The sequence below is a fragment of the Mirounga leonina genome, unplaced genomic scaffold (genome assembly GCF_011800145.1).
Source record: "Mirounga leonina isolate KUSES-001 unplaced genomic scaffold, KU_Mleo_1.0 Mir_129, whole genome shotgun sequence".
In the NCBI taxonomy this organism is placed as follows: domain Eukaryota; kingdom Metazoa; phylum Chordata; class Mammalia; order Carnivora; family Phocidae; genus Mirounga; species Mirounga leonina.
In genome coordinates, this window is record NW_023270323.1 from 49,723,285 (window position 1) to 49,736,240 (window position 12,956).

Consider the following 12,956-nt stretch of genomic DNA (forward strand, 5'->3'; position numbering starts at 1 on the left):
TTTTGTGCTGGTTGTATTTGGTGACTTGCTTTGGTGACTGGGAGTCTCGAGGCCCAGCTCTCTTCTGCAGAAAGCAGTCAAAGGTTTTGTAAATACTTGGTCTTCTCCAGATGTCCCACTATGACTTCCTAAGAGCCAGGGCCTTTCCGAGGTCCCACGGGCGGGGTCTCTTCCATTTTCTTTTGTGTCTCCAGCACAGTACTACATGAAGACCTGCCAAAAGAAGGTTACAACCAGCACGGTGCATGTAAATGTTTGTGTTTAGCCGTTCAAGTTGAGCGATGAATTCTTTCTCTGCAGTCCCCTCGATGTAGCTCTGTGATACCATCAGATGTCTGCATTTGAAGTCTTGAGCCAACGGTCGTTCTCCTGCAGCACTCCTCCAAGTGGCCCCAGGGAACCGGAAAAAAGCCCGGCGTGAAACAGGATGATGCAGATATGATGGGAGGGCCCTCGAAGGCCAGGTCTAGTGCCTTCCGCCCTTCCCCAGGCCTGGCGTATGGATCCAGAGCTTCTCTCCTACAAAGGGGTTCGGTTTCAGCACTATGCAGTTGTCCTAGAACATCAGGTAGAGAAAATTTTACCTTTCCAACCATCCTCCCTTTTCCCCATTCAGGCATTTAACGCCAAACAGGTTTTCAGGACACACCCTGTACCAGCCCAACCCAAACCTGCCTCTCCCCCATCCCCAGGCTCAAGGAGACAAGGGGCTAAATGCATCACAACGGCTTCACAGACTTGTAAAAGGGCCAGCCATTTTATTTTTTAAGTGGGAAACGTTCACCCTAGGAAAAAGTTGCAAAGGGGCATACAATATTAAAATGTGCTTCTCTTTCACTTTATAAAAGGGAAATGGATTTCGTTTTAAAGTCTTTACTTTTGCCTTTGGTGAACTACTTGCATAAATATCTGGAGAAGTTAATAGCCTTAGCCAATTATGAACACACTCTTAAAATGGTTTGAAGAGCTTTGTTCCTCCAGCCTCCCTCCTTTTAATATTATATTGAGAGTTTATGTATAATCTAAAGTGTTCTCATTATGACAGCACCACTAGTCATTTGAAGAATATATTCATCTAAATAAACACACTCCAAAGTGAACCAAATGCTAATGCACATTTTATTGGATGCAAAGACAAACAATATAATTATCCTTGAATTTCAGAAAATCAAAGGTAGTAAAACAAGTTTATACCAGAGGCCAGGGCAGGGTTTATAAGTTAGCCATTTACAGGTTGTCTCCAAGCTCGAAAAGTTTGCTAAAATGAGCTGAGGGTTACTTCGGCAGACTAACAAAAAGGAAAATGTCTATCAGTTTTTCTTTTGTTCTTTCCAGATCTTGTTCAAGTGTACATGAGCCAGCAGGTTCACCAGAAAGCTATTGAGCATTGGCTGGAACACATTATGCAGGGTGAATTTCTTCTGGAATGTTGCCAAGGGTTTTTTATGCTTCTGTGGTAGGCATTTCTTGAACATTGTCATTTAACCAAGCAGAGAGCATTTGCTTAAAGGATAGAAAATGTTTAAAAATTCTTGTTTGTTTAAAAGCAGGTTAAATAGCAATATGATTTTAGGGTAGGGTAGAGAAAAGCACTTATTTCTCTAAGTGATCTGATCATAAAAGTTTTTTGCTTTAACCAGATTCTAGTTTTTCCTAAAATAGTTATACATATATTAATACTGTCTTCTAGAAAGTATCTTCCGGTGCCTGCTTTTTCTTTAATGTGATTAGCTGTTTTTCAAAACTAAGTTTTCACTTCAGAGAGTTCACACATGTTTGTGTATGTAGGAGCTACTAGTAATAGCTAAGGGAATTTGGAAGTGCAGAGAACATGCTAAAATAGAATTTCTTTTTTCACTTTCAATTCTAGAACTATGCCATAAAAAATAAAAAAGGAAAGCATGAAAATGTCTTTAAATTAGAGCAGGTAATATTTTAAAAGTACTGCAAATTGGACTATAAATTCCAAGTTCAGGTTTTTGACACGTAAAAAATACAATGCATAAGCATCTCCCCAAAAATTATTCTCTAATGAATAGTGAAATCTGATCCCCAGCCACCTCACTTTAACAAAGCTTTAATTTGTGCCAAAGTTCTCATCATATTCCCCGTGATATCCAGTAGTATACAAGGGCTCTCTCTAAATTTGTCAAGGAGAAATCCTAAATATATGAATTTGAATACCGTCTCTACCATTCACTAGCTGTATGATCTTGGTTAAGTAACTTGGCTTCTGTGAGCTTCAGTGTCCTCATCTGTAAACTAGGAATGATAATATCTATCATGGAGCTGCCGTGAAGACTGAGATGGCTATTAAGGAGTCTCAGGTGTTTTATAAAGGCTTAAAAAACTATTAGTTTCTTTCCTGTCTTCCCTGATCCATTCCACGACTACAAATCAATCTGGAGAGATTTAAATAGGCAAAACTATGATCTAAGTTGGGATTGTGTTGTTTTTGTGTTAGGATATTTCTAGCTGCTGCATTTTGTACTTGCATGTGAAATATACAAGTTTCTGTAAACATTCTTTAGCCAAATTAATCTGTTTTTGTTTTGATGAAGATAGGACTGCTTCTGATATGGGAGAGCTAAAATGATCATGCAAAAGAACTCCGTTTCTAAAGAGCTGACTCCATCATGAAAATGCACTCAGTGAAAAGTAAATATGATACCACCTCTTCCTACTCAGTATTTGAATGGACGCATAAGGAAAAACATGGCAATTCTCCTTTTATACCTAAATCCTATGGAATTTGCTGCCTCCTGTATTCAAGCTGGGGCTATGATCCTAAACTTGGCTCCCTTCAATTGAGGTTTGTTACGTACTTGGCATGTTCCCACAACCAAACCTCCCATCTGTGACCTGCACCTGCAGCTCACAGTATTCAGCCCAGATAGCTCTGTACTTCCGGGCCACTCAGGTCCCTGGAAGCGCTGGCCGTAGCCTTTCATATCCCGTTTCTCAGCTAGTTTAGATGCTTACAAACATTTGGGTGTTCTAGTTTCTGTAACTTTGTTTTTGTTCTTTAAAAACAGCTCTTCCCCCACCCCTGGCACATCACCATTTTTCCAAGGCACTCATTGTGAGATGCGAAGGCTGGTGCCCGTCGTTTGCATTCCAGATTGAAACGAACAGAATCTAGACTTTTTTCTTTCTTCCCTCTCTCCTTCTCCCCCCACTCCTCCCCCCCCCCCCCCCCCCCCCCCCGTATTATGACAAACAAAAGAGGATATGAGATGTATTTATTCTTTTGTAAAATGCAGAAGTATCAATTCCAGGAGATGTTGAGTTTTCCTCATTTACTTTGGAGTTGTTTATGTAAACTGTAAGTCCTACTTTCAATAGATATGAAGGTAAGAATTTGGGGGAGATGGTGATGTGGAAAAGCGACTTCTTTCTCATTTGCCCAGAGACGTTTAATTTCTGGAAAGAGCATATATAATGGCAAGTGAAATGTCCTGGTCTCTGGGGCCAAGAATGTGTGCTGTGTGTGCTTGTTGCGTGTCTTGCAGCCTCTGGGTACAGGCTGGTGCTTACACCGCTCCCCGCCGCGCTCCCCCTTGTGTCGGCTTCGTGGCTGTTTCCCCTGCACAGGGTGCTCTCCTAGGGCAAAGGGGCTTGCTGATGGCCCCGGGGCTTTGGGTAGAGAAGAATAAACCTGATCAATAAATTCATAGCGGTCGATTTAATTGCTTTAAGAAACCATTCAAAAAGAGAATGTCAGGAAAGGGTGTGAGCAAAATAGCACCCTCCCTCAGATTCCGGCTTGGGGGTGCAGTTGGAGGCAGAACTGATGTGAAATCATGTAAATGGGGTTTCTTAAATATTTAAAAATATTTCTTGAGAGGATGGTACTGAGAATCTGTGGGTCATCATAATGCTTTCAAATATACATTTTTTTAAAGGTTTTATTTCATTTCATTTATGTATTTTTTAAAGATTTGTTTATTTATTTGAGAGAGAGAGAGACAGAGAGAGAGTGGGGGCGAGGGGCAGAGGGAAAGGATCTCAAGCAGACTCCCCACTGAGCGTGGAGCCCCAGGTGGGGCTTGAGCTCACCACCCTGAGACATTGACCTGAGCCAAAACCCAGAGTTGGGATGCTTAACTGCCTGAGCCACCCAGGCACCCCAAGGATTTCTTTTTTAAGCAATTTCTGCCACTGGAAGTTTGGGTTAAGGTTAAGCATGAAGGTTGGGAGAGTTTACAGCTCAGACATCAGCATTTCTTCCCCCTTTCCCTCTTCTCCCCACTGCCTTTTTCCTCTCCTCCCCTCTTCTCTTTTGCAATGGGCAGGAGACTTGTCTTCTTCAAGATGGTCGTGATACATCAGGCTCCCTGCTCAGCAGGGAGTCTGCTTCTCCCTCTGACCCTCTTCCCTCTCATGCTCTCTGTCTCTCATTCTCTCTCTCTCAAATAAATAAATAAAATCTTTAAAAAAATAAATTAAAAAAAAAAAGATGGTCGTGATATAGTAAAGAAGGCCTCCAGGCAAACGAATGCAGATAGCCCAGCCTGGAAAGAGTGTGTACTCTCATAAAGGGAATTCAGAAGCAATCTGTCCCAAAAGGCTTCATGGAGGAGGTGTCTTGCAGATGACAAGACAGGAAGTGAGAAGGGAGCGGTGGTGATGAGATCCTGTGAAACTGGTTTGGGCAAAGGAAAAAGCATATGAACACTGCTACGACTAAGAGAGCCCAGTAGTTGTTGAGAGCTTATTACGTGCAGCCACCTGCTAACTATTTTACATGGATTGTCTCATTTAATTGTCACATGAAACCTTTGGGGCAGATTTTCTCCCTATTTTTTTTTTTTTAAGATTTTATTTATTTATTTGACAGAGAGAGACACAGCAAGAGAGGGAACACAAGCAGGGGGAGTGGGAGAGGGAGAAGCAGGCTTCCCGCCGAGCAGGGAGCCCGATGCGGGGCTCGATCCCAGGACCCTGGGATCATGACCTGAGCCAAAGGCAGACACTTAATGACTGAGCCACCCAGGCACCCCTCTCCCTATTTTAATCAAGGGGAAAATTGAGGCAGAGTAAGGATATGCTATCTGCCCACATTGCACAGCTAGTGAGTGGTAGGGCAGGATTGGAATTCCAGAGTCCGGCCTCTTAACCTCTTTGTAGAAAGGATCTGGTTTTTGTGTGGGAAGAAGGAAGGGTGGGATTTCAGTGTTTTTGTTTATTAAAGATTTTATTTATTTGAGAGAGAGAGAGAGCGCTAGAGACAGAGCACGAGAGAGGAGGGGGAGGGGTAAAGGGAGAGTGAGAAGCTGATTCCCCGCTGAGCAGGGAGCTCCATGCAGGGGCTCAATCCCAGGACCCTGGGATCATGACCTGAGCCGAAGGCAGACACTTAACTGACTGAGCCACCCAGGTGCCTCAGTGTTTTTGTTTTTAAAAAAAATTCCTTTTCTCCCATATTGGTGTGGAAGGAAAATTTTTCTTCTAGGTGTGTGTGTGTGTGTGTGTGTGAAAGGTAATTTGTAGATGGTTGGACAACTGAGGGGAATATGCTCAGAGGTAGAAGAACAGTTAAGAGACATACTGCCATCCCAGGTAAGAGATACTGATGAAGATGATAGTTATTATTTTACTGAGCACTTACTATGTGCCACCATATCTTTACTTCATCCTCACAATGGCCCCATAGTTATCCTTCAATTTACAAATGAAAAGACTGAGGCTCTCAGAGGCTAAGTAACTTGTTCAAGGTCACACTGCTGGTAAGAGGCAGAGCCAGGATAGGGGTACAGGTGTGTCTGATTTCAGGCTCTTAACCCATAAGCTTGGACAGCACGAGGAATAATAAGTGACATAGACATACTCAGGGGGGTGTGAGGCTCCCGAGGTGTCCTCCAAGTGTGGAGATGTCTAGGAAAAAATAGAAATATATATCTTTGGAAACTTAGAAGTTGACAGATGAATGAAACCAAGGGAATAAATGTGTGGAAGGAAAAGCTGGGTGGGAATGGTGTCCTGGGGACCATTCCACAGAGAGAGACAAGGCTGAGAATGAAAACCCTTAGAAGGTGTGGAATGAAGACCCTGCTCCTCCGCTCTGTAGCGTGTCTACTGGGTAGTGGTAGACAAGCCCCTTACCTGGCATTTCATCCTCTGCCTCTGTAGAAGTGAAGGAAGGAAACTACATTCCTTTTTTTTTTCTTAAGATTTTTTACTAAAAGTAATCTCTACACCCAATGTGGGGCTCGAACCCACAACCCCAAGATCAAGAGTCACATGCTCTACTGACTGAGCCAGCCAGGCACCCCAGAACCCACATTCCTCAATAACTTCACAAGACTTTTTGTGATCATCAGTGAAGTGCTGGACATAGACATGCTTTAAGAACTCCAAAGTTCTTTACAATCTAATGTGTATGGAGACAAGAAGGGAGCAGTGGAGGGGTCTGAACCCAATAAGTTAGCAGAGGGAGCTGGGGGACAGAGCTGTGAGTTTTGAAATGTAACAAGAAGGAGGTTACCTAGATATGCTTGTGGGCTGGGTCCAGGTGGAACCCCCAGAAGAAATACCACTCTAAGAAAGACTAAAAAGTAGGCTAAAAGAGAGAGAGGAACAGGAAGAGAAAAACTTAGGAATGTAAGTGAAGAGGTTGGTGCCACGGGAGAAGCCCCAGCGTGGGTCTGTATGTCAGGGACTCCTGCCTCACCTTTGACCCTACCAGGTTCTTTGACTGTGAGTACGTGGCTTTCTGGGCCTGGGGGTTCATCTCTGTGAACATGATAAGAGTTGGCATGGATGAGGGCATGGATGATGAACCCAACAGCCCAAACTGGGAATGACAAGTATTCCTTCACCTCCTGCCAGGTCCACGGCTGTGTGGAACATTGTGTTGAGGAGGGTAGTGAGGCCAGGGAAACAGATATCAAGGTCAATGAGTGAAATCTGCAGGTGGTGTGTGGTGGGGGAAGGGCTTCATTCAGGCCTGCCCTACGGTCCCCTCCAGCCTTGCCCCCCAAAACAGGAGACTCCCAACTCAGGAAACTGAAGGGTCAGAGGAAAGTCCTTTCTGTAATTCTGGAGACAAGGTAATCACTCATGAGATGTCAGCCTTGTGGCCTTACCTCTGGGGGCCGACCTGGGCCCTTGGGAAAAGTCTCTGCTTTGTGAGGAGGCAAAGAAAAGAGAGCACACTGGGAGTGGCCAGATTCTTCTGATAGGTGACTGGGCCAAGAAAGGGTTTTGGACAGGAAGGGGATTCGCAACAGGGCATGCTTGAGAGGAATTGTTTAAGTCTTTAAACCCTTGCCAAGGCAGAGAACATGAGACTGGACCTGTAAGTTACTTTAGCTATATATAGTATGTAACCTGAAAATGCCTCCCTGGGCAGCATTTGTGTTTTTGACTCACAGTGAATGCCTCAAGTGGAGGCTGGAGTGGGGGAAGGGATTCTGCTGGGGACAGACAAAAGTGGGGAGGCACTGGCTTTGAAGACCACATTTCCTCTCTTTTTATGCCTGGGGTGTAACCAGAGACCAGAGTCAACAAGGAATCTGGCTCAGGACTGCTTTTGTTTGCAGCTCTCCATGGGGTGTGACTTGCTTTTTTCAGAGGTCAGTGAATTGTAAATTGTGTAATTTTGGGTTCTGCTGAACCACCGTAGGGGAGACCTTTGAGGGGGTTGGTAAGAGAGGGGTAGATGGTGGCATTTAGGAAACTCTTGCTCTCTCTAAGACCAGACCCGGCCACATGGAATTCTCCCATTCATAGGCAAGCAGAAAATACATATGGACTTGGGTATTAACATCTGAATTTGCTGTAGCAAATGGATCTATGTCAAATATCCTAAATAAGGTAATATCCTAAGTTCAGAAGGAGCAGGAACAGTAAACCCAATTATTTTCTATGATTGATTACACTTTTCTGGTTACAAATATTTGTTGTGGTCTCTGAAGAGATATACATAAACCCTGTGCTATGGAGAAGGGTACCATGCTGGGAACTGCTAAAGGTCTCAATTTATTTTTGATCTACATTTTCCTCCCCACTCCTTTACGTGCTTAGCACAGGATCTGATATTTATTCATGCACTCAACAAAAATCTGTTGAGCATTTATCTTATTCCAGCCACTGTTCTAAGGGCTGGGGATACAGAAATCAAGCAAGCTCTTGCTCTCTTAGGATTTAAAATCAACTGGGCTGGGGGAGACAATAAAATCAATATATTATATACTATATCAAGTAGCAAGACATGCTATGAGGAAACATAAAGAGAGGTACAGAAGATAGAGAGGGGCAGTATCTCTGGGGAAATGGAGTTGGAGAAGAGTGAGGAGGTGAGCCCTGAGGCTGACTGAAGGTAGCATGTCCAAGACAGAGGGGGTGTTCCAGGGAGGGTGCAGGGGAAGTGGTGGGAGGTGAGGTCAGAGGGGAATCAGAGCAAAGGCAGACCTTGAGGGGCACTGCAAGAACTTTGAATTTCATGCTGAAGGAGATGGGAAACTTATGGAGGATTTTCAGCAGAAGCCAGACAAGATCATTCTGGCTACAAATTTTAAAATAAATCGAAGAGGGCAAAGATGGAAGCGAGGGAACAGGATACAATAATCTAAGCAAGAGATGATAGTGGCTTGGACTGAGGATTTTCCAGATTCTAAATATTCTGAAGGAATAGTTGGCAAGATCTTGTGATGAGTGGAATGTGAACTTAGAAGGAGAGAAGTAACGATGAGCCCAAGATTTGGGTCTGAGCAGCTGGAGGAATAGAGCTGTTGCTTACTAAGATAGGGAAGGCTGGTAGAGGAAAAGGTTTGGAAGTAAGGGATCCAGAGTTTGGTTTTAGAATTGTTAAGTTTAAGATGCCTGATAAACAACTAATAGAGAGGTCCAACAAGCTGTTGGGTACATGAGCCTGGAGTTCATGGGACAGGATGGAGCTATAAGTATAAATTTGGGAGTGGAAAGCACATGAAAAATTAAAGCTATAGGTGGGAAGAGGCCACCTAAGGGGAGGGGATATAGGCAGAGAGGAAAAGTAATCTAGGGGTGAACCTGAGGGATTCCACCATTAGTGGTTAGGGATATGAGAAGAACCAGCCAAGGTGATGAGGAGGAACCAGTGAGACAGGAAGAGAGAGTGACGTCCCAGGAAGCAAGGCAAGAAGCTGTTTCAAGATGGGAGTGTCCAACTGGGTCAGATGCTACTGACAGATCAAGTATGAAGAGGACTAAAATTAGTCATTGGATTTGGAACATGGAAGTCATTGGTAAGTTTCACAAAGGCAGTTTTAGTGGAACCATGGGGATGAAAGCCTGATTTGGAGTAGTTTCAAAACAGTATGGGAAAAGAATAAGTGGAGATAGTGAATATGTAGACAATTCTTTCAAGAAATTTTATTGTAATGAGAAGCCAACAAGAACAACAGCAACAACAATAATTGAGGCAGTTGCCAGAGGGAGAAATGTCAGTCTCTAATATGGCTCAGTAGCATGCCAGGGACTGCTTTTAAAACAGTGGGTTGTTCTTTTCTGAAGAAGGCAGTCCCAGAAGAACCCTAGAAATGCATCTTGTGACTCTCCTATTGGGCCTTGCTAAGGACTCTACACAGCGCCCCTATCTGTTACAGGGAGCTCTAGCATCATTGGATCTGGCAGATCATAGGAGCCAAGGACACCTTGCACAGCAGCCTGGATCTGCTGCGGAGCCGTCTCTTGCTCTGGGCCCCACTCCAAACTACAAACATCTTGGATCACCCAATACATATGTTGGAGCAGTTGATTCCCTGTTATAGGTTATGTTTCTCTAAAACCCAGCGGGGCTCACCAAGCATTAGATTCTCTAGCGGTAGTAAGACCAAGGTGTAATAACTTGTTCTTTACCTTTCAGGAGATGTCCTGACATGCCCTAGATCATCGAAGTCTTAAAAACTTTGCTACAATGGGAAGCATTGCAGGATCCTTTCTCAAGGGGACCCAGGCTTTGGGTCTGAAAACTGACTCAGCTCTGGAAATTGTGGGCCCATCAGTCTTCTCCTTAATAGCTCTTGATTTTTATTTTTTGGCCAGTTCTACAAGGCATGCAACACTCTATTGGCTTCTCATCTATCTCGCTCCCAAGAACACCATGGTCTATTAACCATCATCAAAACCTCTGTGGGTGGAGGCCCACTGGTTGCCCCTCTGACCCTGCTGCCTGTTACGGTTTATGTCCGTTTTGGCTCTGATAGTTAAGCACTGGCATCTGGCCTTTGTTATTCTGGGATCTCATCATTCCCCTTGACACGAGGAAGCCCACCTAGAAGGTTGAGTCACCTATTCTCAGTCTGGCCCACAGCAGAAGTGCATCAGTAGGCCTCTCAGAGATGATGCCGCTCACCGAGATATTCTTTATTGCCTAGTGAAGATAATGTTCTGTGAACCCTTCCAAGAAGCATAAGTCTCACACGATAGACTTGTTCTAACATTCCTGTCTCCCTGAGCATTGTGAGCCCTTCTTCAGTTTCCTGCCATGGCACTCCAAACTCTATAATTTACTATCAGGCATCATCATGTCCAAGCCTCAAGGAGCCATTCAGGAACACACTACTACAAACTGTAAGGGGGTTTGAAGTCAAGAACCTTTCCCTTGCTTTCATATTCCGCTCCCCTCCTTGTTCTCCTGTTTATCATCCTCAAAATCACTCCCCCACATGTCCCCCTAGTTCACACTGATGCATCTCAGCCAAGTCCTGCAGCTCTTTCTGAGGGTAAGACGTTTTCTGCTGGATTTGGCACTCTGTTTCTCCACTCGGGCTGCCTCAAGACTAGTGATTGGGCCAGGAGCAGTGAATGGAGGTAGAGGCAGATCTTCAGGAGAACAACACAATTTTGTGAGAGTCACTGTCAAGAATCTAGTCTCACCCAGATCTGGAGAAGAAAACAGAAGCAACATTCAGGTTAATACCAGTCAACTGATGGGATATTTTGGATGGACTAAGAGAAGCCAAGGAATGTCCCCTCAGGTTCCAGGCTTCTCCCTGAATGATTGGGAGGAAGCTGGTGGTGGCAAAATATATGTGAGGCCAGAGAGCACTGTGGGAAGTGGAGTCAGTGCACTGTATTTGGTGAGTTGTCACAGGTTGCTGTACAGTTCCCAGAACTCTCATTCCAGCAAGCAGAACTACATCAATCATTCATTCATTCGTCTATTCATTAACTTAACATTTATTGAAAACCTCTTCTGCTAAGTATTTGGGTTCAGAGATGAATAAAACCCCGTCTTTATTTTCCAGAAATTCAGAGTGTAGTGGGAAGTGGACAGAAATGCCCTTTACTATTTACTATTACATGTGATAGAATAAATTGATGTAGGGTGCTGTGGGAGGGGAGACGGAATAAGAAAAATACTTGCCTGGTGTGTATGCACACAAAGGAGGAGTTATATAACGCACACTTCCATTCCTCATTTCTAGAGCCACTTGACCACAATCACTGGTCACAGATAACAAAGAATCTCAATTTGGTAGCTGAGAGGAGTGTAACGTCAACCTTCCTTTTTGTTCTCCACATCTATGCCTAGTTTCTTAATCTGTTTTTGCTACCCATCTCCTCTTGTCCCCCAGTTTCATTGTCCTAAATCTCTTTTCTACTTTTTTACCTGATGTACTTTCACAGATCTCTTGAATCCCTCTTGCCCAAAGCCCAGACTTTTGGGCAAATCCTTACTCCCTTTCCTCTGTACTGTCTTGGGAGAAGGGAAAATGTCTTAACATGTGCACCAGGTAGGCATGTTGATTATTTAATTTCAGCCTTCCATTGTTCCCATTCTATAAATGAGACCCAAGGAAGTTAAGGAATTCGCACAAATTCACAGAGCTAGACAAGAAAAAAGCAGGATTTTCAATGTAGATCCAATATTCAGAATACTGACCCATACCTTAAGCTCTCCCAGATGACTGAGTACCTGGAAAACATTCCATCCCAAACCTTTTCTGTTCGAAGTCTCCCAGGAGAAGAGAAGAACTAAAAGACTGCTTTGTAATTTTATAATCTCTTCATGTTTCCTATCAAAGATTCGGTCCCCTCCTTGTACCCCCAGACTCATAAGGCACTTACATCTCTCCTCTACGATGTATAAGAATATGAATTTCTCATGACTATAAATGTACAATTGGAATTCCTGGACATTTATATGTACTTATTGAGTGAATATCACTGAATAGTTTTTCCAAAGTGATTGTACCAACTTACATTTCCACCAACAGTACATGTGCTAATTGTTCTCATCAGCATTTGATATTGTCAGTCATTTGAATTTTAGCCATTCTGGTGAGTTTGTAGTAGAATCTCATTGAAGTATTAATTGCATGTACCTGATTATTGATGAGGTTGAGCACATGATTTAATAAGTATAATATTTGAAATAGATTTTTTTGAAGATACTTTCTTCCAGATTAAGAAAGTCCAAAGCTATACAGTTTCCTTTTGGCACAGCTTGAGCTGTATCAAAAAAATTTGATTTGTCATATTTTCATAATTACTCTGTTCAGAATATTTTCTAGCTTCCATTGTGATTTCTTCTTTGAACTTGTAGGTTTATTTAGAAGTGTATTTTAAAATTTCCAAACATGATTTTCTCAGTATTGTTTTGTTATTGATTTCTAGCTCAAGTCTGGTAAGGTAACATACTCTGCATGATTTCAGTCCTCTGACATTAGTTGGGGCTTGCTTTAAGGCCCAGAATTTTGTAATTTTGGTGCATAAAATAAATGAGTATTCTTCAGATGTTGGGTGTGGTGTTCTTACAGGCCCATTAAGTCAGTTTTATAAATGTGTATACACTTACGTGAATATGAACTAACTTCTGTCTGACCTATCAGATCTCGGAGAGGTTAATAAAATTTGAGGCTATGCATTTTAGTTACGTAAAAATTTAGAACTCTTATATCTTCTTGATGAGCTTAATTGTTATCACTATGAAGTCACTCTCTCTATCTTTAGTAATGCTTTTAGCC

General features: G+C 43.0%; 1 long non-coding RNA gene across 1 annotated transcript; it reads left to right on the forward strand.

Annotated features, from left to right (window-relative positions):
• Positions 1 to 35: 35 nt before the first annotated feature.
• On the forward strand, positions 36 to 12,726 carry LOC118010620. The gene is made up of 2 exons (XR_004679265.1): positions 36 to 568; positions 9,851 to 12,726. It is a non-coding gene; the product is annotated as an uncharacterized LOC118010620 (long non-coding RNA).
• The last annotated feature ends 230 nt before the right edge of the window (positions 12,727 to 12,956 follow it).